The sequence below is a fragment of the Pseudophryne corroboree genome, chromosome 5 (genome assembly GCF_028390025.1).
Source record: "Pseudophryne corroboree isolate aPseCor3 chromosome 5, aPseCor3.hap2, whole genome shotgun sequence".
Taxonomy (NCBI): domain Eukaryota; kingdom Metazoa; phylum Chordata; class Amphibia; order Anura; family Myobatrachidae; genus Pseudophryne; species Pseudophryne corroboree.
This window is the reverse complement of record NC_086448.1, coordinates 156,211,858-156,238,400: the sequence shown is the minus strand read 5'-3', so window position 1 is coordinate 156,238,400 and position 26,543 is coordinate 156,211,858.

Genomic DNA, 26,543 nt, shown 5'->3' with positions numbered 1-26,543 from the left:
CAAAGAAACCCCATATGTCAGGCTTGGGATCCTGTGCCAAAGAAACCCCATTTTTTACCCGTGGCTGTTATTGCATGGCTATCGGGCGTGGCCTCAAGGCGATGAGGTTACCGGTTCTTTGAGAACTGGTAGTGGCACAGCCACCATGGACCAACGCAATATTAATTTTATGTTGTAAGTTAGAAAATGTATCTTTTAGCCTTTAACAAGGTAAGCTTACAGCACTACTTCAGGCTTGGGATCCTGTAGCAAAGAAACCCCATTTTTCAGGCTTCGGAACCTGTGGCGAAGATACCCCATTTTTCAGGCTTCGGACCCTGTGGCAAAGAGACCCCATTTTTCAGGCTTGGGACCCTTTAGCAAAGAGACCTAATTTTTCAGGGTTCGGAACCTGTGGCAAAGATACCCCATTTTTCAGGCTTCGGACCCTGTGGTAAAGAGACAACCCATTTTTCAGGCTTGGGACCCTGTGGCAAAGAGACAACCCATTTTTCAGGCTTGGGACCTTGTGGCAAAGAGACCCCATTTTTCAGGCTTCGGACCCTGTAGCGAAGAGACCCCATTTTTCAGGGTTCGGACCCTGTGGCGTAGACAACCCATTTTTCAGGCTTGGGATCCTGTGCCAAAGAGACCCCATTTTACAGGCTTGGGATCCTGTGCCAAAGAAACCCCATTTTTCAGGCTTGGGATCCTGTGCCAAAGAAACCCCATATGCCAGGCTTGGGATCCTGTGCCAAAGAAACCCCATTTTTTACCCGTGGCTGTTATTGAAATGGCTATCGGGCGTGGCCTCAAGGCGATGAGGTTACCGGTTCTTTGAGAACTGGTAGTGGCACAGCCACCATGGACCAACGCAATATTAATTTTATGTTGTAAGTTAGAAAATGTATCTTTTAGCTTTTAACAAGGTAAGCTTACAGCACTACTTCAGACTTGGGATCCTGTAGCAAAGACACCCCATTTTTCAGGCTTCGGAACCTGTGGCTAAGATACCCCATTTTTCAGGCTTCGGACCCTGTGGCAAAGAGACCCCATTTTTCAGGCTTGGGACCCTGTAGCAAAGAGACCTAATTTTTTAGGGTTCGGAACCTGTGGCAAAGATACCCCATTTTTCAGGCTTCGGACCCTGTGGTAAAGAGACAACCCATTTTTCAGGCTTGGGACCCTGTGGCAAAGAGACAACCCATTTTTCAGGCTTGGGACCTTGTGGCAAAGAGACCTTATTTTTCAGGCTTCGGACCCTGTAGCAAAGAGACCCCATTTTTCAGGGTTCGGACCCTGTGGCGTAGACAACCCATTTTTCAGGCTTGGGATCCTGTGCCAAAGAGACCCCATTTTTCAGGCTTGGGATCCTGTGCCAAAGAAACCCCATGTGTCAGGCTTGGGATCATGTGCCAAAGAAACCCTATTTTTTACCCGTGGCTGTTATTGCATGGCTATCGGGCGTGGCCTCAAGGCGATGAGGTTACCGGTTCTTTGAGAACTGGTAGTGGCACAGCCACCATGGACCAACGCAATATTAATTTTATGTTGTAAGTTAGAAAATGTATCTTTTAGCCTTTAACAAGGTAAGCTTACAGCACTACTTCAGGCTTGGGATCCTGTAGCAAAGAAACCCCATTTTTCAGGCTTCGGAACCTGTGGCGAAGATACCCCATTTTTCAGGCTTCGGACCCTGTGGCAAAGAGACCCAATTTTTCAGGCTTGGGACCCTGTAGCAAAGAGACCTAATTTTTCAGGGTTCGGAACCTGTGGCAAAGATACCCCATTTTTCAGGCTTCGGACCCTGTGGTAAAGAGACAACCCATTTTTCAGGCTTGGGACCCTGTGGCAAAGAGACAACCCATTTTTCAGGCTTGGGACCCTGTGGCAAAGAGACAACCCATTTTTTAGACTTGGGACCTTGTGGCAAAGAGACCCCATTTTTCAGGCTTCGGAACCTGTGGCGAAGATATCCCATTTTTCAAGCTTCGGAACCTGTGGCAAAGAGACCCCATTTTTCAGGATTGGGATCCTGTGCCAAAGAAACCCCATATGTCAGGCTTGGGATCCTGTGCCAAAGAAACCCCATTTTTTACCCGTGGCTGTTATTGCATGGCTATCGGGCGTGGCCTCAAGGCCATGAGGTTACCGGTTCTTTGAGAACTGGTAGTGGCACAGCCACCATGGACCAACGCAATATTAATTTTATGTTGTAAGTTAGAAAATGTATCTTTTAGCCTTTAACAAGGTAAGCTTACAGCACTACTTCAGGCTTGGGATCCTGTAGCAAAGAAACCCCATTTTTCAGGCTTCGGAACCTGTGGCGAAGATACCCCATTTTTCAGGCTTCGGACCCTGTGGCAAAGAGACCCCATTTTTCAGGCTTGGGACCCTTTAGCAAAGAGACCTAATTTTTCAGGGTTCGGAACCTGTGGCAAAGATACCCCATTTTTCAGGCTTCGGACCCTGTGGTAAAGAGACAACCCATTTTTCAGGCTTGGGACCCTGTGGCAAAGAGACAACCCATTTTTCAGGCTTGGGACCTTGTGGCAAAGAGACCCCATTTTTCAGGCTTCGGACCCTGTAGCGAAGAGACCCCATTTTTCAGGGTTCGGACCCTGTGGCGTAGACAACCCATTTTTCAGGCTTGGGATCCTGTGCCAAAGAGACCCCATTTTACAGGCTTGGGATCCTGTGCCAAAGAAACCCCATTTTTCAGGCTTGGGATCCTGTGCCAAAGAAACCCCATATGCCAGGCTTGGGATCCTGTGCCAAAGAAACCCCATTTTTTACCCATGGCTGTTATTGCATGGCTATCGGGCGTGGCCTCAAGGCGATGAGGTTACCGGTTCTTTGAGAACAGGTAGTGGCACAGCCACCATGGACCAACGCAATATTAATTTTATGTTGTAAGTTAGAAAATGTATCTTTTAGCCTTTAACAAGGTAAGCTTACAGCACTACTTCAGGCTTGGGATCCTGTAGCAAAGAAACCCCATTTTTCAGGCTTCGGAACCTGTGGCGAAGATACCCCATTTTTCAGGCTTCGGACCAAGTGGCAAAGAGACCCCATTTTTCAGGCTTGGGACCCTGTAGCAAAGAGACCTAATTTTTCAGGGTTCGGAACCTGTGGCAAAGATACCCCATTTTTCAGGCTTCGGACCCTGTGGTAAAGAGACAACCCATTTTTCAGGCTTGGGACCCTGTGGCAAAGAGACAACCCATTTTTCAGGCTTGGGACCCTGTGGCAAAGAGACAACCCATTTTTTAGGCTTGGGACCTTGTGGCAAAGAGACCCCATTTTCCAGGCTTCGGAACCTGTGGCGAAGATATCCCATTTTTCAAGCTTCGGAACCTGTGGCAAAGAGACCCCATTTTTCAGGCTTGGGATCCTGTGCCAAAGAAACCCCATATGTCAGGCTTGGGATCCTGTGCCAAAGAAACCCCATTTTTTACCCGTGGCTGTTATTGCATGGCTATCGGGCGTGGCCTCAAGGCGATGAGGTTACCGGTTCTTTGAGAACTGGTAGTGGCACAGCCACCATGGACCAACGCAATATTAATTTTATGTTGTAAGTTAGAAAATGTATCTTTTAGCCTTTAACAAGGTAAGCTTACAGCACTACTTCAGGCTTGGGATCCTGTAGCAAAGAAACCCCATTTTTCAGGCTTCGGTACCTGTGTCGAAGATACCCCATTTTTCAGGCTTCGGACCCTGTGGCAAAGAGACCCCATTTTTCAGGCTTGGGACCCTTTAGCAAAGAGACCTAATTTTTCAGGGTTCGGAACCTGTGGCAAAGATACCCCATTTTTCAGGCTTCGGACCCTGTGGTAAAGAGACAACCCATTTTTCAGGCTTGGGACCCTGTGTCAAAGAGACAACCCATTTTTCAGGCTTGGGACCTTGTGGCAAAGAGACCCCATTTTTCAGGCTTCGGACCCTGTAGCGAAGAGACCCCATTTTTCAGGGTTCGGACCCTGTGGCGTAGACAACCCATTTTTCAGGCTTGGGATCCTGTGCCAAAGAGACCCCATTTTACAGGCTTGGGATCCTGTGCCAAAGAAACCCCATTTTTCAGGCTTGGGATCCTGTGCCAAAGAAACCCCATATGCCAGGCTTGGGATCCTGTGCCAAAGAAACCCCATTTTTTACCCGTGGCTGTTATTGAAATGGCTATCGGGCGTGGCCTCAAGGCGATGAGGTTACCGGTTCTTTGAGAACTGGTAGTGGCACAGCCACCATGGACCAACGCAATATTAATTTTATGTTGTAAGTTAGAAAATTTATCTTTTAGCTTTTAACAAGGTAAGCTTACAGCACTACTTCAGACTTGGGATCCTGTAGCAAAGAAACCCCATTTTTCAGGCTTCGGAACCTGTGGCTAAGATACCCCATTTTTCAGGCTTCGGACCCTGTGGCAAAGAGACCCCATTTTTCAGGCTTGGGACCCTGTAGCAAAGAGACCTAATTTTTCAGGGTTCGGAACCTGTGGCAAAGATACCCCATTTTTCAGGCTTCGGACCCTGTGGTAAAGAGACAACCCATTTTTCAGGCTTGGGACCCTGTGGCAAAGAGACAACCCATTTTTCAGGCTTGGGACCTTGTGGCAAAGAGACCTTATTTTTCAGGCTTCGGACCCTGTAGCGAAGAGACCCCATTTTTCAGGGTTCGGACCCTGTGGCGTAGACAACCCATTTTTCAGGCTTGGGATCCTGTGCCAAAGAGACCCCATTTTTCAGGCTTGGGATCCTGTGCCAAAGAAACCCCATGTGTCAGGCTTGGGATCCTGTGCCAAAGAAACCCTATTTTTTACCCGTGGCTGTTATTGCATGGCTATCGGGCGTGGCCTCAAGGCGATGAGGTTACCGGTTCTTTGAGAACTGGTAGTGGCACAGCCACCATGGACCAACGCAATATTAATTTTATGTTGTAAGTTAGAAAATGTATCTTTTAGCCTTTAACAAGGTAAGCTTGCAGCACTACTTCAGGCTTGGGATCCTGTAGCAAAGAAACCCCATTTTTCAGGCTTCGGAACCTGTGGCGAAGATACCCCATTTTTCAGGCTTCGGACCCTGTGGCAAAGAGACCCCATTTTTCAGGCTTGGGACCCTTTAGCAAAGAGACCTAATTTTTCAGGGTTTGGAACCTGTGGCAAAGATACCCCATTTTTCAGGCTTCGGACCCTGTGGTAAAGAGACAACCCATTTTTCAGGCTTGGGACCCTGTGGCAAAGAGACAACCCATTTTTCAGGCTTGGGACCTTGTGGCAAAGAGACAACCCATTTTTCAGGCTTGGGACCCTGTAGCGAAGAGACCCCATTTTTCAGGGTTCGGACCCTGTGGCGTAGACAACTCATTTTTCAGGCTTGGGATCCTGTGCCAAAGAGACCCCATTTTTCAAGCTTGGGATCCTGTGCCAAAGAAACCCCATATGTCAGGCTTGGGATCCTGTGCCAAAGAAACACCATTTTTTACCCGTGGCTGTTATTGCATGGCTATCGGGCGTGGCCTCAAGGCGATGAGGTTACCGGTTCTTTGAGAACTGGTAGTGGCACAGCCACCATGGACCAACGCAATATTAATTTTATGTTGTAAGTTAGAAAATGTATCTTTTAGCCTTTAACAAGGTAAGCTTACAGCACTACTTCAGGCTTGGGATCCTGTAGCAAAGAAACCCCATTTTTCAGGCTTCGGAACCTGTGGCGAAGATACCCCATTTTTCAGGCTTCGGACCCTGTGGCAAAGAGACCCCATTTTTCAGGCTTGGGACCCTGTAGCAAAGAGACCTAATTTTTCAGGGTTCGGAACCTGTGGCAAAGATACCCCATTTTTCAGGCTTCGGACCCTGTGGTAAAGAGACAACCCATTTTTCAGGCTTGGGACCCTGTGGCAAAGAGACAACCCATTTTTCAGGCTTGGGACCTTGTGGCAAAGAGACCCCATTTTTCAGGCTTCGGACCCTGTAGCGAAGAGACCCCATTTTTCAGGGTTCGGACCCTGTGGCGTAGACAACCCATTTTTCAGGCTTGGGATCCTGTGCCAAAGAGACCCCATTTTACAGGCTTGGGATCCTGTGCCAAAGAAACCCCATTTTTCAGGCTTGGGATCCTGTGCCAAAGAAACCCCATATGTCAGGCTTGGGATCCTGTGCCAAAGAAACCCCATTTTTTACCCGTGGCTGTTATTGCATGGCTATCGGGCGTGGCCTCAAGGCGATGAGGTTACCGGTTCTTTGAGAACTGGTAGTGGCAGAGCCACCATGGACCAACGCAATATTAATTTTATGTTGTAAGTTAGAAAATGTATATTTTAGCCTTTAACAAGGTAAGCTTACAGCACTACTTCAGGCTTGGGATCCTGTAGCAAAGAAACCCCATTTTTCAGGCTTCGGAACCTGTGGCGAAGATACCCCATTTTTCAGGCTTCGGACCCTGTGGCAAAGAGACCCCATTTTTCAGGCTTGGGACCCTGTAGCAAAGAGACCTAATTTTTCAGGGTTCGGAACCTGTGGCAAAGATACCCCATTTTTCAGGCTTCGGACCCTGTGGTAAAGAGACAACCCATTTTTCAGGCTTGGGACCCTGTGGCAAAGAGACAACCCATTTTTCAGGCTTGGGACCTTGTGGCAAAGAGACCCCATTTTTCAGGCTTCGGACCCTGTAGCGAAGAGACCCCATTTTTCAGGGTTCGGACCCTGTGGCGTAGACAACCCATTTTTCAGGCTTGGGATCCTGTGCCAAAGAGACCCCATTTTTCAGGCTTGGGATCCTGTGCCAAAGAAACCCCATTTTTCAGGCTTGGGATCCTGTGCCAAAGAAACCCCATGTGTCAGGCTTGGGATCCTGTGCCAAAGAAACCCTATTTTTTACCCGTGGCTGTTATTGCATGGCTATCGGGCGTGGCCTCAAGGCGATGAGGTTACCGGTTCTTTGAGAACTGGTAGTGGCACAGCCACCATGGACCAACGCAATATTAATTTTATGTTGTAAGTTAGAAAATGTATCTTTTAGCCTTTAACAAGGTAAGCTTACAGCACTACTTCAGGCTTGGGATCCTGTAGCAAAGAAACCCCATTTTTCAGGCTTCGGAACCTGTGGCGAAGATACCCCATTTTTCAGGCTTCGGACCCTGTGGCAAAGAGACCCCATTTTTCAGGCTTGGGACCCTTTAGCAAAGAGACCTAATTTTTCAGGGTTCGGAACCTGTGGCAAAGATACCCCATTTTTCAGGCTTCGGACCCTGTGGTAAAGAGACAACCCATTTTTCAGGCTTGGGACCCTGTGGCAAAGAGACAACCCATTTTTCAGGCTTGGGACCTTGTGGCAAAGAGACCCCATTTTTCAGGATTCGGACCCTGTAGCGAAGAGACCCCATTTTTCAGGGTTCGGACCCTGTGGCGTAGACAACCCATTTTTCAGGCTTGGGATCCTGTGCCAAAGAGACCCCATTTTTCAGGCTTGGGATCCTGTGCCAAAGAAACCCCATTTTTCAGGCTTGGGATCCTGTGCCAAAGAAACCCCATATGTCAGGCTTGGGATCCTGTGCAAAAGAAACCCCATTTTTTACCCGTGGCTGTTATTGCATGGCTATCGGGCGTGGCCTCAAGGCGATGAGGTTACCGGTTCTTTGAGAACTGGTAGTGGCACAGCCACCATGGACCAACGCAATATTAATTTTATGTTGTAAGTTAGAAAATGTATCTTTTAGCCTTTAACAAGGTAAGCTTACAGCACTACTTCAGGCTTGGGATCCTGTAGCAAAGAAACCCCATTTTTCAGGCTTCGGAACCTGTGGCGAAGATACCCCATTTTTCAGGCTTCGGACCCTGTGGCAAAGAGACCCCATTTTTCAGGCTTGGGACCCTGTAGCAAAGAGACCTAATTTTTCAGGGTTCGGAACCTGTGGCAAAGATACCCCATTTTTTAGGCTTCGGACCCTGTGGTAAAGAGACAACCCATTTTTCAGGCTTGGGACCCTGTGGCAAAGAGACAACCCATTTTTCAGGCTTGGGACCCTGTGCCAAAGAAACCCCATATGTCAGGCTTGGGATCCTGTGCCAAAGAAACCCCATTTTTTACCAGTGGCTGTTATTGCATGGCTATCGGGCGTGGCCTCAAGGCGATGAGGTTACCGGTTCTTTGAGAACTGGTAGTGGCACAGCCACCATGGACCAACGCAATATTAATTTTATGTTGTAAGTTAGAAAATGTATCTTTTAGCCTTTAACAAGGTAAGCTTACAGCACTACTTCAGGCTTGGGATCCTGTAGCAAAGAAACCCCATTTTTCAGGCTTCGGAACCTGTGGCGAAGATACCCCATTTTTCAGGCTTCGGACCCTGTGGCAAAGAGACCCCATTTTTCAGGCTTCGGACCCTGTAGCAAAGAGACCTAATTTTTCAGGGTTCGGAACCTGTGGCAAAGATACCCCATTTTTCAGGCTTCGGACCCTGTGGTAAAGAGACAACCCATTTTTCAGGCTTGGGACCCTGTGGCAACGAGACAACCCATTTTTCAGGCTTGGGACCTTGTGGCAAAGAGACCCCATTTTTCAGGCTTCGGACCCTGTAGCGAAGAGACCCCATTTTTCAGGGTTCGGACCCTGTGGCGTAGACAACCCATTTTTCAGGTTTGGGATCCTGTGCCAAAGAGACCCCATTTTTCAGGCTTGGGATCCTGTGCCAAAGAAACCCCATTTTTCAGGCTTTGGAACCTGTGGCGAAGATACCCCATTTTTCAGGCTTCGGACCCTGTGGCAAAGAGACCCCATTTTTCAGGCTTGGGACCCTGTAGCAAAGAGACCTAATTTTTCAGGGTTCGGAACCTGTGGCAAAGATACCCCATTTTTCAGGCTTCGGACCCTGTGGTAAAGAGACAACCCATTTTTCAGGCTTGGGACCCTGTGGCAAAGAGACAACCCATTTTTCAGGCTTGGGACCTTGTGGCAAAGAGACCCCATTTTTCAGGCTTCGGACCCTGTAGCGAAGAGACCCCATTTTTCAGGGTTCGGACCCTGTGGCGTAGACAACCCATTTTTCAGGTTTGGGATCCTGTGCCAAAGAGACCCCATTTTTCATGCTTGGGATCCTGTGCCAAAGAAACCCCATTTTTCAGGCTTGGGATCCTGTGCCAAAGAAACCCCATATGTCAGGCTTGGGATCCTGTGCCAAAGAAACCCCATTTTTTACCCGTGGCTGTTATTGCATGGCTATCGGGCGTGGCCTCAAGTCGATGAGGTTACCGGTTCTTTGAGAACTGGTAGTGGCAAAGCCACCATGGACCAACGCAATATTAATTTTATGTTGTAAGTTAGAAAATGTATCTTTTAGCCTTTAACAAGGTAAGCTTACAGCACTACTTCAGGCTTGGTATCCTGTAGCAAAGAAACCCCATTTTTCAGGCTTCGGAACCTGTGGCGAAGATACCTCATTTTTCAGGCTTTGGACCCTGTGGCAAAGAGACCCCATTTTTCAGGCTTGGGACCCTGTAGCAAAGAGACAACCCATTTTTCAGGCTTGGGACCTTGTGGCAAAGAGACCCCATTTTTCAGGCTTCGGACCCTGTAGCGAAGAGACCCCATTTTTCAGGGTTCGGACCCTGTGGCGTAGACAACCCTTTTTTCAGGCTTGGGATCCTGTGCCAAAGAGACCCCATTTTACAGGCTTGGGATCCTGTGCCAAAGAAACCCCATTTTCCAGGCTTGGGATCCTGTGCCAAAGAAACCCCATATGTCAGGCTTGGGATCCTGTGCCAAAGAAACCCCATTTTTTACCCGTGGCTGTTATTGCATGGCTATCGGGCGTGGCCTCAAGGCGATGAGGTTACCGGTTCTTTGAGAACTGGTAGTGGCAGAGCCACCATGGACCAACGCAATATTAATTTTATGTTGTAAGTTAGAAAATGTATATTTTAGCCTTTAACAAGGTAAGCTTACAGCACTACTTCAGGCTTGGTATCCTGTAGCAAAGAAACCCCATTTTTCAGGCTTCGGAACCTGTGGCGAAGATACCCCATTTTTCAGGCTTCGGACCCTGTGGCAAAGAGACCCCATTTTTCAGGCTTGGGACCCTGTAGCAAAGAGACCTAATTTTTCAGGGTTCGGAACCTGTGGCAAAGATACCCCATTTTTCAGGCTTCGGACCCTGTGGTAAAGAGACAACCCATTTTTCAGGCTTGGGACCCTGTGGCAAAGAGACAACCCATTTTTCAGGCTTGGGACCTTGTGGCAAAGAGACCTTATTTTTCAGGCTTCGGACCCTGTAGCGAAGAGACCCCATTTTTCAGGGTTCGGACCCTGTGGCGTAGACAACCCATTTTTCAGGCTTGGGATCCTGTGCCAAAGAGACCCCATTTTTCAGGCTTGGGATCCTGTGCCAAAGAAACCCCATGTGTCAGGCTTGGGATCCTGTGCCAAAGAAACCCTATTTTTTACCCGTGGCTGTTATTGCATGGCTATCGGGCGTGGCCTCAAGGCGATGAGGTTACCGGTTCTTTGAGAACTGGTAGTGGCACAGCCACCATGGACCAACGCAATATTAATTTTATGTTGTAAGTTAGAAAATGTATCTTTTAGCCTTTAACAAGGTAAGCTTACAGCACTACTTCAGGCTTGGGATCCTGTAGCAAAGAAACCCCATTTTTCAGGCTTCGGAACCTGTGGCGAAGATACCCCATTTTTCTGGCTTCGGACCCTGTGGCAAAGAGACCCCATTTTTCAGGCTTGGGACCCTTTAGCAAAGAGACCTAATTTTTCAGGGTTCGGAACCTGTGGCAAAGATACCCCATTTTTCAGGCTTCGGACCCTGTGGTAAAGAGACAACCCATTTTTCAGGCTTGGGACCCTGTGGCAAAGAGACAACCCATTTTTCAGGCTTGGGACCTTGTGGCAAAGAGACCCCATTTTTCAGGCTTGGGACCCTGTAGCGAAGAGACCCCATTTTTCAGGGTTCGGACCCTGTGGCGTAGACAACTCATTTTTCAGGCTTGGGATCCTGTGCCAAAGAGACCCCATTTTTTAGGCTTCGGACCCTGTAGCGAAGAGACCCCATTTTTCAGGGTTCGGACCCTGTGGCATAGACAACCCATTTTTCAGGCTTGGGATCCTGTGCCAAAGAGACCCCATTTTTCAGGCTTGGGATCCTGTGCCAAAGAAACCCCATTTTTCAGGCTTGGGATCCTGTGCCAAAGAAACCCCATATGTCAGGCTTGGGATCCTGTGCCAAAGAAACCCCATTTTTTACCCGTGGCTGTTATTGCATGGCTATCGGGCGTGGCCTCAAGGCGATGAGGTTACCGGTTCTTTGAGAACTGGTAGTGGCACAGCCACCATGGACCAACGCAATATTAATTTTATGTTGTAAGATAGAAAATGTATCTTTTAGCCTTTAACAAGGTAAGCTTACAGCACTATTTCACGCTTGGGATCCTGTAGCAAAGAAACCCCATTTTTCAGGCTTCGGAACCTGTGGCGAAGATACCCCATTTTTCAGGCTTCGGACCCTGTGGCAAAGAGACCCCATTTTTCAGGCTTGGGACCCTGTAGCAAAGAGACCTAATTTTTCAGGGTTCGGAACCTGTGGCAAAGATACCCCATTTTTCAGGCTTCGGACCCTGTGGTAAAGAGACAACCCATTTTTCAGGCTTGGGACCCTGTGGCAAAGAGACAACCCATTTTTCAGGCTTGGGACCTTGTGGCAAAGAGACCCCATTTTTCAGGCTTCGGACCCTGTAGCGAAGAGACCCCATTTTTCAGGGTTCGGACCCTGTGGCGTAGACAACCCATTTTTCAGGCTTGGGATCCTGTGCCAAAGAGACCCCATTTTACAGGCTTGGGATCCTGTGCCAAAGAAACCCCATTTTTCAGGCTTGGGATCCTGTGCCAAAGAAACCCCATATGTCAGGCTTGGGATCCTGTGCCAAAGAAACCCCATTTTTTACCCGTGGCTGTTATTGCATGGCTATCGGGCGTGGCCTCAAGGCGATGAGGTTACCGGTTCTTTGAGAACTGGTAGTGGCAGAGCCACCATGGACCAACGCAATATTAATTTTATGTTGTAAGTTAGAAAATGTATATTTTAGCCTTTAACAAGGTAAGCTTACAGCACTACTTCAGGCTTGGGATCCTGTAGCAAAGAAACCCCATTTTTCAGGCTTCGGAACCTGTGGCGAAGATACCCCATTTTTCAGGCTTCGGACCCTGTGGCAAAGAGACCCCATTTTTCAGGCTTGGGACCCTGTAGCAAAGAGACCTAATTTTTCAGGGTTCGGAACCTGTGGCAAAGATACCCCATTTTTCAGGCTTCGGACCCTGTGGTAAAGAGACAACCCATTTTTCAGGCTTGGGACCCTGTGGCAAAGAGACAACCCATTTTTCAGGCTTGGGACCTTGTGGCAAAGAGACCCCATTTTTCAGGCTTCGGACCCTGTAGTGAAGAGACCCCATTTTTCAGGGTTCGGACCCTGTGGCATAGACAACCCATTTTTCAGGCTTGGGATCCTGTGCCAAAGAGACCCCATTTTTCAGGCTTGGGATCCTGTGCCAAAGAAACCCCATTTTTCAGGCTTGGGATCCTGTGCCAAAGAAACCCCATGTGTCAGGCTTGGGATCCTGTGCCAAAGAAACCCTATTTTTTACCCGTGGCTGTTATTGCATGGCTATCGGGCGTGGCCTCAAGGCGATGAGGTTACCGGTTCTTTGAGAACTGGTAGTGGCACAGCCACCATGGACCAACGCAATATTAATTTTATGTTGTAAGTTAGAAAATGTATCTTTTAGCCTTTAACAAGGTAAGCTTACAGCACTACTTCAGGCTTGGGATCCTGTAGCAAAGAAACCCCATTTTTCAGGCTTCGGAACCTGTGGCGAAGATACCCCATTTTTCAGGCTTCGGACCCTGTGGCAAAGATGCCCCATTTTTCAGGCTTGGGACCCTGTAGCAAAGAGACCTAATTTTTCAGGGTTCGGAACCTGTGGCAAAGATACCCCATTTTTTAGGCTTCGGACCCTGTGGTAAAGAGACAACCCATTTTTCAGGCTTGGGACCCTGTGGCAAAGAGACAACCCATTTTTCAGGCTTGGGACCCTGTGCCAAAGAAACCCCATATGTCAGGCTTGGGATCCTGTGCCAAAGAAACCCCATTTTTTACCCGTGGCTGTTATTGCATGGCTATCGGGCGTGGCCTCAAGGCGATGAGGTTACCGGTTCTTTGAGAACTGGTAGTGGCACAGCCACCATGGACCAACGCAATATTAATTTTATGTTGTAAGTTAGAAAATGTATCTTTTAGCCTTTAACAAGGAAAGCTTACAGCACTACTTCAGGCTTGGGATCCTGTAGCAAAGAAACCCCATTTTTCAGGCTTCGGAACCTGTGGCGAAGATACCCCATTTTTCAGGCTTCGGACCCTGTGGCAAAGAGACCCCATTTTTCAGGCTTGGGACCCTGTAGCAAAGAGACCTAATTTTTCAGGGTTCGGAACCTGTGGCAAAGATACCCCATTTTTTTAGGCTTCGGACCCTGTGGTAAAGAGACAACCCATTTTTCAGGCTTGGGACCCTGTGGCAAAGAGACAACCCATTTTTCAGGCTTGGGACCTTGTGGCAAAGAGACCCCATTTTTCAGGCTTCGGACCCTGTAGCGAAGAGACCCCATTTTTCAGGGTTCGGACCCTGTGGCGTAGACAACCCATTTTTCAGGCTTGGGATCCTGTGCCAAAGAGACCCCATTTTACAGGCTTGGGATCCTGTGCCAAAGAAACCCCATTTTTCAGGCTTGGGATCCTGTGCCAAAGAAACCCCATATGTCAGGCTTGGGATCCTGTGCCAAAGAAACCCCATTTTTTACCCGTGGCTGTTATTGCATGGCTATCGGGCGTGGCCTCAAGGCGATGAGGTTACCGGTTCTTTGAGAACTGGTAGTGGCAGAGCCACCATGGACCAACGCAATATTAATTTTATGTTGTAAGTTAGAAAATGTATATTTTAGCCTTTAACAAGGTAAGCTTACAGCACTACTTCAGGCTTGGGATCCTGTAGCAAAGAAACCCCATTTTTCAGGCTTCGGAACCTGTGGCGAAGATACCCCATTTTTCAGGCTTCGGACCCTGTGGCAAAGAGACCCCATTTTTCAGGCTTGGGACCCTGTAGCAAAGAGACCTAATTTTTCAGGGTTCGGAACCTGTGGCAAAGATACCCCATTTTTCAGGCTTCGGACCCTGTGGTAAAGAGACAACCCATTTTTCAGGCTTGGGACCCTGTGGCAAAGAGACAACCCATTTTTCAGGCTTGGGACCTTGTGGCAAAGAGACCCCATTTTTCAGGCTTCGGACCCTGTAGTGAAGAGACCCCATTTTTCAGGGTTCGGACCCTGTGGCATAGACAACCCATTTTTCAGGCTTGGGATCCTGTGCCAAAGAGACCCCATTTTTCAGGCTTGGGATCCTGTGCCAAAGAAACCCCATTTTTCAGGCTTGGGATCCTGTGCCAAAGAAACCCCATGTGTCAGGCTTGGGATCCTGTGCCAAAGAAACCCTATTTTTTACCCGTGGCTGTTATTGCATGGCTATCGGGCGTGGCCTCAAGGCGATGAGGTTACCGGTTCTTTGAGAACTGGTAGTGGCACAGCCACCATGGACCAACGCAATATTAATTTTATGTTGTAAGTTAGAAAATGTATCTTTTAGCCTTTAACAAGGTAAGCTTACAGCACTACTTCAGGCTTGGGATCCTGTAGCAAAGAAACCCCATTTTTCAGGCTTCGGAACCTGTGGCGAAGATACCCCATTTTTCAGGCTTCGGACCCTGTGGCAAAGATGCCCCATTTTTCAGGCTTGGGACCCTGTAGCAAAGAGACCTAATTTTTCAGGGTTCGGAACCTGTGGCAAAGATACCCCATTTTTTAGGCTTCGGACCCTGTGGTAAAGAGACAACCCATTTTTCAGGCTTGGGACCCTGTGGCAAAGAGACAACCCATTTTTCAGGCTTGGGACCCTGTGCCAAAGAAACCCCATATGTCAGGCTTGGGATCCTGTGCCAAAGAAACCCCATTTTTTACCCGTGGCTGTTATTGCATGGCTATCGGGCGTGGCCTCAAGGCGATGAGGTTACCGGTTCTTTGAGAACTGGTAGTGGCACAGCCACCATGGACCAACGCAATATTAATTTTATGTTGTAAGTTAGAAAATGTATCTTTTAGCCTTTAACAAGGAAAGCTTACAGCACTACTTCAGGCTTGGGATCCTGTAGCAAAGAAACCCCATTTTTCAGGCTTCGGAACCTGTGGCGAAGATACCCCATTTTTCAGGCTTCGGACCCTGTGGCAAAGAGACCCCATTTTTCAGGCTTGGGACCCTGTAGCAAAGAGACCTAATTTTTCAGGGTTCGGAACCTGTGGCAAAGATACCCCATTTTTTTAGGCTTCGGACCCTGTGGTAAAGAGACAACCCATTTTTCAGGCTTGGGACCCTGTGGCAAAGAGACAACCCATTTTTCAGGCTTGGGACCTTGTGGCAAAGAGACCTTATTTTTCAGGCTTCGGACCCTGTAGCGAAGAGATCCAATTTTTCAGGGTTCGGACCCTGTGGCGTAGACAACCCATTTTTCAGGCTTGGGATCCTGTGCCAAAGAGACCCCATTTTTCAGGCTTGGGATCCTGTGCCAAAGAAACCCCATGTGTCAGGCTTGGGATCCTGTGCCAAAGAAACCCTATTTTTTACCCATGGCTGTTATTGCATAGCTATCGGGCGTGGCCTCAAGGCGATGAGGTTACCGGTTCTTTGAGAACTGGTAGTGGCACAGCCACCATGGACCAACGCAATATTAATTTTATGTTGTAAGTTAGAAAATGTATCTTTTAGCCTTTAACAAGGTAAGCTTACAGCACTACTTCAGGCTTGGGATCCTGTAGCAAAGAAACCCCATTTTTCAGGCTTCGGAACCTGTGGCGAAGATACCCCATTTTTCAGGCTTCGGACCCTGTGGCAAAGAGACCCCATTTTTCAGGCTTGGGACCCTGTAGCAAAGAGACCTAATTTTTCAGGGTTCGGAACCTGTGGCAAAGATACCCCATTTTTCAGGCTTCGGACCCTGTGGTAAAGAGACAACCCATTTTTCAGGCTTGGGACCCTTTAGCAAAGAGACCTAATTTTTCAGGGTTCGGAACCTGTGGCAAAGATACCCCATTTTTCAGGCTTCGGACCCTGTGGTAAAGAGACAACCCATTTTTTAAGGCTTGGGACCCTGTGGCAAAGAGACAACCCATTTTTCAGGCTTGGGACCTTGTGGCAAAGAGACCCCATTTTTCAGGCTTCGGACCCTGTAGCGAAGAGACCCCATTTTTCAGGGTTCGGACCCTGTGGCGTAGACAGCCCATTTTTCAGGCTTGGGATCCTGTGCCAAAGAGACCCCATTTTTCAGGCTTGGGATCCTGTGCCAAAGAAACCCCATTTTTCAGGCTTGGGATCCTGTGCCAAAGAAACCCCATATGTCAGGCTTGGGATCCTGTGCCAAAGAAACCCCATTTTTTACCCGTGGCTGTTATTGCATGGCTATCGGGCGTGGCCTCAAGGCGATGAGGTTACCGGTTCTTTGAGAACTGGTAGTGGGACAGCCACCATGGACCAACGCAATATTAATTTTATGTTGTAAGTTAGAAAATGTATCTTTTAGCCTTTAACAAGGTAAGCTTACAGCACTACTTCAGGCTTGGGATCCTGTAGCAAAGAAACCCCATTTTTCAGTCTTCGGAACCTGTGGCGAAGATACCCCATTTTTCAGGCTTCGGACCCTGTGGCAAAGAGACCCCATTTTTCAGGCTTGGTACCCTGTAGCAAAGAGACCTAATTTTTCAGGGTTCGGAACCTGTGGCAAAGATACCCCATTTTTCAGGCTTCGGACCCTGTGGTAAAGAGACAACCCATTTTTCAGGCTTGGGACCCTGTGGCAAAGAGACAACCCATTTTTCAGGCTTGGGACCCTGTGCCAAAGAAACCCCATATGTCAGGCTTGGGATCCTGTGCCAAAGAAACCCCATTTTTTACCCGTGGCTGTTATTGCATGGCTATCGGGCGTGGCCTCAAGGCGATGAGGTTACCGGTTCTTTGAGAACTGGTAGTGGCACAGCCACCATGGACCAACGCAATATTAATTTTATGTTGTAAGTTTGAAAATGTATCTTTTAGCCTTTAACAAGGTAAGCTTACAGCACTACTTCAGGCTTGGGATCCTGTAGCAAAAAAACCCATTTTTCAGGCTTCGGAACCTGTGGCGAAGATACCCCATTTTTCAGGCTTCGGACCCTGTGGCAAAGAGACCCCATTTTTCAGGCTTGGGACCCTGTAGCAAAGAGACCTAATTTTTCAGGGTTCGGAACCTGTGGCAAAGATACCCCATTTTTCAGGCTTCGGACCCTGTGGTAAAGAGACAACCCATTTTTCAGGCTTGGGACCCTGTGGCAAAGAGACAACCCATTTTTCAGGCTTGGGACCTTGTGGCAAAGAGACCCCATTTTTCAGGCTTCGGACCCTGTAGCGAAGAGACCCCATTTTTCAGGGTTCGGACCCTGTGGCGTAGACAACCCATTTTTTAAGTTTGGGATCCTGTGCCAAAGAGACCCCATTTTTCAGGCTTGGGATCCTGTGCCAAAGAAACCCCATTTTTCAGGCTTGGGATCCTGTGCCAAAGAAACCCCATATGTCAGGCTTGGGATCCTGTGCCAAAGAAACCCCATTTTTTACCCGTGGCTGTTATTGCATGGCTATCGGGCGTGGCCTCAAGTCGATGAGGTTACCGGTTCTTTGAGAACTGGTAGTGGCACAGCCACCATGGACCAACGCAATATTAATTTTATGTTGTAAGTTAGAAAATGTATCTTTTAGCCTTTAACAAGGTAAGCTTACAGCACTACTTCAGGCTTGGTATCCTGTAGCAAAGAAACCCCATTTTTCAGGCTTCGGAACCTGTGGCGAAGATACCCCATTTTTCAGGCTTCGGACCCTGTGGCAAAGAGACCCCATTTTTCAGGCTTGGGACCCTGTAGCAAAGAGACCTAATTTTTCAGGGTTCGGAACCTGTGGCAAAGATACCCCATTTTTCAGGCTTCGGACCCTGTGGTAAAGAGACAACCCATTTTTCAGGCTTGGGACCCTGTGGCAAAGAGACAACCCATTTTTCAGGCTTGGGACCTTGCGGCAAAGAGACCCCATTTTTCAGGCTTCGGACCCTGTAGCGAAGAGACCCCATTTTTCAGGGTTCGGACCCTGTGGCGTAGACAACCCATTTTTCAGGTTTGGGATCCTGTGCCAAAGAGACCCCATTTTTCAGGCTTGGGATCCTGTGCCAAAGAAACCCCATTTTTCAGGCTTGGGATCCTGTGCCAAAGAAACCTCATATGTCAGGCTTGGGATCCTGTGCCAAAGAAACCCCATTTTTTACCCGTGGCTGTTATTGCATGGCTATCGGGCGTGGCCTCAAGTCGATGAGGTTACCGGTTCTTTGAGAACTGGTAGTGGCACAGCCACCATGGACCAACGCAATATTAATTTTATGTTGTAAGTTAGAAAATGTATCTTTTAGCCTTTAACAAGGTAAGCTTACAGCACTACTTCAGGCTTGGTATCCTGTAGCAAAGAAACCCCATTTTTCAGGCTTCGGAACCTGTGGCGAAGATACCCCATTTTTCAGGCTTCGGACCCTGTGGCAAAGAGACCCCATTTTTCAGGCTTGGGACCCTGTAGCAAAGAGACCTAATTTTTCAGGGTTCGGAACCTGTGGCAAAGATACCCCATTTTTCAGGCTTCGGACCCTGTGGTAAAGAGACAACCCATTTTTCAGGCTTGGGACCCTGTGGCAAAGAGACAACCCATTTTTCAGGCTTGGGACCTTGTGGCAAAGAGACCTTATTTTTCAGGCTTCGGACCCTGTAGCGAAGAGACCCCATTTTTCAGGGTTCGGACCCTGTGGCGTAGACAACCCATTTTTCAGGCTTGGGATCCTGTGCCAAAGAGACCCAATTTTTCAGGCTTGGGATCCTGTGCCAAAGAAACCCCATGTGTCAGGCTTGGGATCCTGTGCCAAAGAAACCCTATTTTTTACCCGTGGCTGTTATTGCATGGCTATCGGGCGTGGCCTCAAGGCGATGAGGTTACCGGTTCTTTGAGAACTGGTAGTGGCACAGCCACCATGGACCAACGCAATATTAATTTTATGTTGTAAGTTAGAAAATGTATCTTTTAGCCTTTAACAAGGTAAGCTTACAGCACTACTTCAGGCTTGGGATCCTGTAGCAAAGAAACCCCATTTTTCAGGCTTCGGAACCTGTGGCGAAGATACCCCATTTTTCAGGCTTCGGACCCTGTGGCAAAGAGACCCCATTTTTCAGGCTTGGGACCCTTTAGCAAAGAGACCTAATTTTTCAGGGTTCGGAACCTGTGGCAAAGATACCCCATTTTTCAGGCTTCGGACCCTGTGGTAAAGAGACAACCCATTTTTCAGGCTTGGGACCCTGTGGCAAAGAGACAACCCATTTTTCAGGCTTGGGACCTTGTGGCAAAGAGACCCCATTTTTCAGGCTTGGGACCCTGTAGCGAAGAGACCCCATTTTTCAGGGTTCGGACCCTGTGGCGTAGACAACTCATTTTTCAGGCTTGGGATCCTGTGCCAAAGAGACCCCATTTTTTAGGCTTCGGACCCTGTAGCGAAGAGACCCCATTTTTCAGGGTTCGGACCTTGTGGCATAGACAACCCATTTTTCAGGCTTGGGATCCTGTGCCAAAGAGACCCCATTTTTCAGGCTTGGGATCCTGTGCCAAAGAAACCCCATTTATCAGGCTTGGGATCCTGTGCCAAAGAAACCCCATATGTCAGGCTTGGGATCCTGTGCCAAAGAAACCCCATTTTTTACCCGTGGCTGTTATTGCATGGCTATCGGGCGTGGCCTCAAGGCGATGAGGTTACCGGTTCTTTGAGAACTGGTAGTGGCACAGCCACCATGGACCAACGCAATATTAATTTTATGTTGTAAGTTAGAAAATGTATCTTTTAGCCTTTAACAAGGTAAGCTTACAGCACTATTTCAGGCTTGGGATCCTGTAGCAAAGAAACCCCATTTTTCAGGCTTCGGAACCTGTGGCGATGATACCCCATTTTTCAGGCTTCGGACCCTGTGGCAAAGAGACCCCATTTTTCAGGCTTGGGACCCTGTAGCAAAGAGACCTAATTTTTCAGGGTTCGGAACCTGTGGCAAAGATACCCCATTTTTCAGGCTTCGGACCCTGTGGTAAAGAGACAACCCATTTTTCAGGCATGGGACCCTGTGGCAAAGAGACAACCCATTTTTCAGGCTTGGGACCTTGTGGCAAAGAGACCCCATTTTTCAGGCTTCGGACCCTGTAGCGAAGAGACCCCATTTTTCAGGGTTCGGACCCTGTGGCGTAGACAACCCATTTTTCAGGCTTGGGATCCTGTGCCAAAGAGACCCCATTTTACAGGCTTGGGATCCTGTGCCAAAGAAACCCCATTTTTCAGGCTTGGGATCCTGTGCCAAAGAAACCCCATATGTCAGGCTTGGGATCCTGTGCCAAAGAAACCCCATTTTTTACCCGTGGCTGTTATTGCATGGCTATCGGGCGTGGCCTCAAGGCGATGAGGTTACCGGTTCTTTGAGAACTGGTAGTGGCAGAGCCACCATGGACCAACGCAATATTAATTTTATGTTGTAAGTTAGAAAATGTATATTTTAGCCTTTAACAAGGTAAGCTTACAGCACTACTTCAGGCTTGGGATCCTGTAGCAAAGAAACCCCATTTTTCAGGCTTCGGAACCTGTGGCGAAGATACCCCATTTTTCAGGCTTCGGACCCTGTGGCAAAGAGACCCCATTTTTCAGGCTTGGGACCCTGTAGCAAAGAGACCTAATTTTTCAGGGTTCGGAACCTGTGGCAAAGATACCCCATTTTTCAGGCTTCGGACCCTGTGGTAAAGAGACAACCCATTTTTCAGGCTTGGGACCCTGTGGCAAAGAGACAACCCATTTTTCAGGCTTGGGACCTTGTGGCAAAGAGACCTTATTTTTCAGGCTTCGGACCCTGTAGCGAAGAGACCCCATTTTTCAGGGTTCGGACCCTGTGGCGTAGACAACCCATTTTTCAGGCTTGGGATCCTGTGCCAAAGAGACCCAATTTTTCAGGCTTGGGATCCTGTGCCAAAGAAACCCCATGTGTCAGGCTTGGGATCCTGTGCCAAAGAAACCCTATTTTTTACCCGTGGCTGTTATTGCATGGCTATCGGGCGTGGCCTCAAGGCGATGAGGTTACCGGTTCTTTGAGAACTGGTAGTGGCACAGCCACCATGGACCAACGCAATATTAATTTTATGTTGTAAGTTAGAAAATGTATCTTTTAGCCTTTAACAAGGTAAGCTTACAGCACTACTTCAGGCTTGGGATCCTGTAGCAAAGAAACCCCATTTTTCAGGCTTCGGAACCTGTGGCGAAGATACCCCATTTTTCAGGCTTCGGACCCTGTGGCAAAGAGACCCCATTTTTCAGGCTTGGGACCCTTTAGCAAAGAGACCTAATTTTTCAGGGTTCGGAACCTGTGGCAAAGATACCCCATTTTTCAGGCTTCGGACCCTGTGGTAAAGAGACAACCCATTTTTCAGGCTTGGGACCCTGTGGCAAAGAGACAACCCATTTTTCAGGCTTGGGACCTTGTGGCAAAGAGACCCCATTTTTCAGGCTTGGGACCCTGTAGCGAAGAGACCCCATTTTTCAGGGTTCGGACCCTGTGGCGTAGACAACTCATTTTTCAGGCTTGGGATCCTGTGCCAAAGAGACCCCATTTTTTAGGCTTCGGACCCTGTAGCGAAGAGACCCCATTTTTCAGGGTTCGGACCTTGTGGCATAGACAACCCATTTTTCAGGCTTGGGATCCTGTGCCAAAGAGACCCCATTTTTCAGGCTTGGGATCCTGTGCCAAAGAAACCCCATTTATCAGGCTTGGGATCCTGTGCCAAAGAAACCCCATATGTCAGGCTTGGGATCCTGTGCCAAAGAAACCCCATTTTTTACCCGTGGCTGTTATTGCATGGCTATCGGGCGTGGCCTCAAGGCGATGAGGTTACCGGTTCTTTGAGAACTGGTAGTGGCACAGCCACCATGGACCAACGCAATATTAATTTTATGTTGTAAGTTAGAAAATGTATCTTTTAGCCTTTAACAAGGTAAGCTTACAGCACTATTTCAGGCTTGGGATCCTGTAGCAAAGAAACCCCATTTTTCAGGCTTCGGAACCTGTGGCGATGATACCCCATTTTTCAGGCTTCGGACCCTGTGGCAAAGAGACCCCATTTTTCAGGCTTGGGACCCTGTAGCAAAGAGACCTAATTTTTCAGGGTTCGGAACCTGTGGCAAAGATACCCCATTTTTCAGGCTTCGGACCCTGTGGTAAAGAGACAACCCATTTTTCAGGCATGGGACCCTGTGGCAAAGAGACAACCCATTTTTCAGGCTTGGGACCTTGTGGCAAAGAGACCCCATTTTTCAGGCTTCGGACCCTGTAGCGAAGAGACCCCATTTTTCAGGGTTCGGACCCTGTGGCGTAGACAACCCATTTTTCAGGCTTGGGATCCTGTGCCAAAGAGACCCCATTTTACAGGCTTGGGATCCTGTGCCAAAGAAACCCCATTTTTCAGGCTTGGGATCCTGTGCCAAAGAAACCCCATATGTCAGGCTTGGGATCCTGTGCCAAAGAAACCCCATTTTTTACCCGTGGCTGTTATTGCATGGCTATCGGGCGTGGCCTCAAGGCGATGAGGTTACCGGTTCTTTGAGAACTGGTAGTGGCAGAGCCACCATGGACCAACGCAATATTAATTTTATGTTGTAAGTTAGAAAATGTATATTTTAGCCTTTAACAAGGTAAGCTTACAGCACTACTTCAGGCTTGGGATCCTGTAGCAAAGAAACCCCATTTTTCAGGCTTCGGAACCTGTGGCGAAGATACCCCATTTTTCAGGCTTCGGACCCTGTGGCAAAGAGACCCCATTTTTCAGGCTTGGGACCCTGTAGCAAAGAGACCTAATTTTTCAGGGTTCGGAACCTGTGGCAAAGATACCCCATTTTTCAGGCTTCGGACCCTGTGGTAAAGAGACAACCCATTTTTCAGGCTTGGGACCCTGTGGCAAAGAGACAACCCATTTTTCAGGCTTGGGACCTTGTGGCAAAGAGACCCCATTTTTCAGGCTTCGGACCCTGTAGCGAAGAGACCCCATTTTTCAGGGTTCGGACCCTGTGGCGTAGACAACCCATTTTTCAGGCTTGGGATCCTGTGCCAAAGAGACCCCATTTTTCAGGCTTGGGATCCTGTGCCAAAGAAACCCCATTTTTCAGGCTTGGGATCCTGTGCCAAAGAAACCCCATGTGTCAGGCTTGGGATCCTGTGCCAAAGAAACCCTATTTTTTACCCGTGGCTGTTATTGCATGGCTATCGGGCGTGGCCTCAAGGCGATGAGGTTACCGGTTCTTTGAGAACTGGTAGTGGCACAGCCACCATGGACCAACGCAATATTAATTTTATGTTGTAAGTTAGAAAATGTATCTTTTAGCCTTTAACAAGGTAAGCTTACAGCACTACTTCAGGCTTGGGATCCTGTAGCAAAGAAACCCCATTTTTCAGGCTTCGGAACCTGTGGCGAAGAAACCCCATTTTTCAGGCTTCGGACCCTGTGGCAAAGAGACCCCATTTTTCAGGCTTGGGACCCTTTAGCAAAGAGACCTAATTTTTCAGGGTTCGGAACCTGTGGCAAAGATACCCCATTTTTCAGGCTTCGGACCCTGTGGTAAAGAGACAACCCATTTTTCAGGCTTGGGACCCTGTGGCAAAGAGACAACCCATTTTTCAGGCTTGGGACCTTGTGGCAAAGAGACCCCATTTTTCAGGCTTCGGACCCTGTAGCGAAGAGACCCCATTTTTCAGGGTTCGGACCCTGTGGCGTAGACAACCCATTTTTCAGGCTTGGGATCCTGTGCCAAAGAGACCCCATTTTTCAGGCTTGGGATCCTGTGCCAAAGAAACCCCATTTTTCAGGCTTGGGATCCTGTGCCAAAGAAACCCCATATGTCAGGCTTGGGATCCTGTGCAAAAGAAACCCCATTTTTTACCCGTGGCTGTTATTGCATGGCTATCGGGCGTGGCCTCAAGGCGATGAGGTTACCGGTTCTTTGAGAACTGGTAGTGGCACAGCCACCATGGACCAACGCAATATTAATTTTATGTTGTAAGTTAGAAAATGTATCTTTTAGCCTTTAACAAGGTAAGCTTACAGCACTACTTCAGGCTTGGGATCCTGTAGCAAAGAAACCCCATTTTTCAGGCTTCGGAACCTGTGGCGAAGATACCCCATTTTTCAGGCTTCGGACCCTGTGGCAAAGAGACACCATTTTTCAGGCTTGGGACCCTGTAGCAAAGAGACCTAATTTTTCAGGGTTCGGAACCTGTGGGAAAGATACCCCATTTTTTAGGCTTCGGACCCTGTGGTAAAGAGACAACCCATTTTTCAGGCTTGGGACCCTGTGGCAAAGAGACAACCCATTTTTCAGGCTTGGGACCCTGTGCCAAAGAAACCCCATATGTCAGGCTTGGGATCCTGTGCCAAAGAAACCCCATTTTTTACCCGTGGCTGTTATTGCATGGCTATCGGGCGTGGCCTCAAGGCGATGAGGTTACCGGTTCTTTGAGAACTGGTAGTGGCACAGCCACCATGGACCAACGCAATATGAATTTTATGTTGTAAGTTAGAAAATGTATCTTTTAGCCTTTAACAAGGTAAGCTTACAGCACTACTTCAGGCTTGGGATCCTGTAGCAAAGAAACCCCATTTTTCAGGCTTCGGAACCTGTGGCGAAGATACCCCATTTTTCAGGCTTCGGACCCTGTGGCAAAGAGACCCCATTTTTCAGGCTTGGGACCCTGTAGCAAAGAGACCTAATTTTTCAGGGTTCGGAACCTGTGGCAAAGATACCCCATTTTTCAGGCTTCGGACCCTGTGGTAAAGAGACAACCCATTTTTCAGGCTTGGGACCCTGTGGCAAAGAGACAACCCATTTTTCAGGCTTGGGACCTTGTGGCAAAGAGACCCCATTTTTCAGGCTTCGGACCCTGTAGCGAAGAGACCCCATTTTTCAGGGTTCGGACCCTGTGGCGTAGACAACCCATTTTTTAAGTTTGGGATCCTGTGCCAAAGAGACCCCATTTTTCAGGCTTGGGATCCTGTGCCAAAGAAACCCCATGTGTCAGGCTTGGGATCCTGTGCCAAAGAAACCCTATTTTTTACCCGTGGCTGTTATTGCATGGCTATCGGGCGTGGCCTCAAGGCGATGAGGTTACCGGTTCTTTGAGAACTGGTAGTGGCACAGCCACCATGGACCAACGCAATATTAATTTTATGTTGTAAGTTAGAAAATGTATCTTTTAGCCTTTAACAAGGTAAGCTTACAGCACTACTTCAGGCTTGGGATCCTGTAGCAAAGAAACCCCATTTTTCAGGCTTCGGAACCTGTGGCGAAGATACCCCATTTTTCAGGCTTCGGACCCTGTGGCAAAGAGACCCCATTTTTCAGGCTTGGGACCCTGTAGCAAAGAGACCTAATTTTTCAGGGTTCGGAACCTGTGGCAAAGATACCCCATTTTTCAGGCTTCGGACCCTGTGGTAAAGAGACAACCCATTTTTCAGGCTTGGGACCCTTTAGAAAAGAGACCTAATTTTTCAGGGTTCGGAACCTGTGGCAAAGATACCCCATTTTTCAGGCTTCGGAACCTGTGGTAAAGAGACAACCCATTTTTTAAGGCTTGGGACCCTGTGGCAAAGAGACAACCCATTTTTCAGGCTTGGGACCTTGTGGCAAAGAGACCCCATTTTTCAGGCTTCGGACCCTGTAGCGAAGAGACCCCATTTTTCAGGGTTTGGACCCTGTGGCGTAGACAACCCATTTTTCAGGCTTGGGATCTTGTGCCAAAGAGACCCCATTTTTCAGGCTTGGGATCCTGTGCCAAAGAAACCCCATTTTTCAGGCTTGGGATCCTGTGCCAAAGAAACCCCATATGTCAGGCTTGGGATCCTGTGCCAAAGAAACCCCATTTTTTACCCGTGGCTGTTATTGCATGGCTATCGGGCGTGGCCTCAAGGCGATGAGGTTACCGGTTCTTTGAGAACTGGTAGTGGCACAGCCACCATGGACCAACGCAATATTAATTTTATGTTGTAAGTTAGAAAATGTATCTTTTAGCCTTTAACAAGGTAAGCTTACAGCACTACTTCAGGCTTGGGATCCTGTAGCAAAGAAACCCAATTTTTCAGGCTTCGGAACCTGTGGCGAAGATACCCCATTTTTCAGGCTTCGGACCCTGTGGCAAAGAGACCCCATTTTTCAGGCTTGGTACCCTGTAGCAAAGAGACCTAATTTTTCAGGGTTCGGAACCTGTGGCAAAGATACCCCATTTTTCAGGCTTCGGACCCTGTGGTAAAGAGACAACCCATTTTTCAGGCTTGGGACCCTGTGGCAAAGAGACAA